The sequence below is a fragment of the Echinops telfairi genome, unplaced genomic scaffold (assembly GCF_000313985.2).
Source record: "Echinops telfairi isolate 266 unplaced genomic scaffold, ASM31398v2 ScPeMD7_7412;HRSCAF=8450, whole genome shotgun sequence".
NCBI lineage: Eukaryota > Metazoa > Chordata > Mammalia > Afrosoricida > Tenrecidae > Echinops > Echinops telfairi.
The window spans coordinates 12638667-12640845 of NW_022111312.1; positions in this window are offsets into that span (position 1 = coordinate 12638667).

The following is a 2179-nucleotide window of genomic DNA, read 5'->3' on the forward strand; positions in this document are numbered from 1 at the left end:
AAACAAAAAAAAACAAACTCAAGATCATAAAGTAGACCCGGCTTACTGGTCAGCTAGAGATCGGAGGAACCCCTAAAGCTATGGCCTTTTGTCACCTTGCAGACCTGGAATTGAACTCGCCCCCCATGGCTCAAGTTTCAGTCAAACAACCCACAGGTCTAAAATGGGAATGATACAATACTAGGGAGGCATGCACTCCTTTGAATATTATCAACTATTTGAAATGAAAAGGGCAGCATTTCCCCAAGGGCAAAGTTCAGATGGGTTAGGAAGGAAGGAGGCATGGGAACAGCAAGCACAGGGAGGAAGTGGGGTAAGTAAGAGTACTTCGGGAACCACCATGAATGAGAGGAAACAAAATGGTTCTGAGTTGTTGAATGTAAAAGTGATGACCTGCTGAATAGATTTTCACCCAAGTCACACACAGATACACAGATTTCGATGACTAAAATGGAAAGTTTTGTTAGAAGTACTTTACCCCAATGACCTAAGTGTATACATATTACCAATTTCAAGATGGGGAAACTGAAGGTAAGAAACGTAAAGTAACTCCCTCAAAGATCACACTTTCAGCTAGAGTCTCTATTGGCTCAGAGTAAAACTGATAGCCTAGTTATAGAATAATGCGCACTATTAGAATGGCCTGACAATATGTAAATAAACTAGTGGGTAGTGGTTTGGTTAAACATTAACATGCAGTTGTACATAATACAGTATAAACTCAGTGAATGCTTTATTTGGAATAGTATAACATTCTTTAAAATATGTTTTACTGTCTTTTTGGTGGCAGTTTACATAGCAAATTAGCCATTTAACATTGACTCGGCAAGTTGTGGACACAGCAGTTACGTTTTCACCAGCTTCTCATTTGCTCGTTATCCCCTTTCTGTAAGCTTGGCTTCCAGTCATCTGGTTTCTCTATTCCCCACCCTGCCCCTTTCATATTAGCCTTAGCATATCTGTTGGCTGTTTGGGCAGTGTTACCTAAGTATGTAGGTAGCACCATTTACAGGTGTTTGTCAAAAGACTTCGAAGTTGCCTTCAAATTGAATGTTGCCTTCAGAATATGCAGCTTCATTGGAAATCCTGGGTGATTACTATGATACAGTAGAAGGGGGAAAAAGGTACAGTAATGTATGTACATATGATAACAATCCTGGTTCCCTAATGTTGCGATAGCAGAAATATACAAGGTGATGTTGGCTTTAGTGAACAGAAACATACTCTCTTACCGTGTAGGAGGGTTGAAGACTGAACTCAGCATGACAGCTCTAGGGGAGGACTCACTCCTTGGGTGTCTCCCAGGTTTAGGAGGTTCCCAGCACCAGGACCCCGTGTCCAAAGGAACTGCCTTGCGCCTGGCTCTTCTTTCTTGTGTTAGTAGGTCTCTCTCTTTCTGCTGACCTTCTCTTTTTATCTCCTGACCTATTTCTGCTGACCTATCATTTTTTATCTCCCATGCATTGTATACATCTGACCAGGCCTATGATGGGATTAAGGGTGATGTGTCCCACCCTGAACCCTTGTACAGCTGATAGGCTCATCACATCAGATCACATCCAGGGCAATCAAGACATAGCTTCCATGGTGCATTAGCACATAACTGCCAAGCCAGAGAATCACAGCCCTGGCCAAGTTGGCACATATTTGGGAAGGGATAATTCAGTTCATGACAGTACTAATTTTTGCATTGGGAAAAAAGGGAAGAAGACGAACCAGGACTTTGACTGCAGTTACAGCTGGATGGCTGAATTGTAAGAGATTGGCATTGTCTTCTTGACACGTAGGACCAAACCAAGATGTCTTGGTGCCTAGACAGACTGATGCTTTGCCTCAAACTGCTCTTTAAAGTTTTGTTCTACATAGGGTGAGATGGTGAGACAGAGGAAGGAAGGAAGGAAGGAAGGAAGGAAGGAAGGAAGGAAGGAAGGAAGGAAGGGGAGGAAGCAGACAGACAACGGCTGTTGAATCAGCTCCAGCTCATGGTGACCTGATGTACAATAGAACAAAAAACTGCCTTGTCCTGCACCATCCTCACAGTCACTTGAGTGCCCAAGTCCACCCTGATGGCTATTATAGCAGCATAGGAATTAGGTACCTGCTGATAAAGATGGCACCAATCTAGATTCACTCTCCGATTCATTTGCACAGACCAAAATAGAATTCCTGTTCTAGGGGA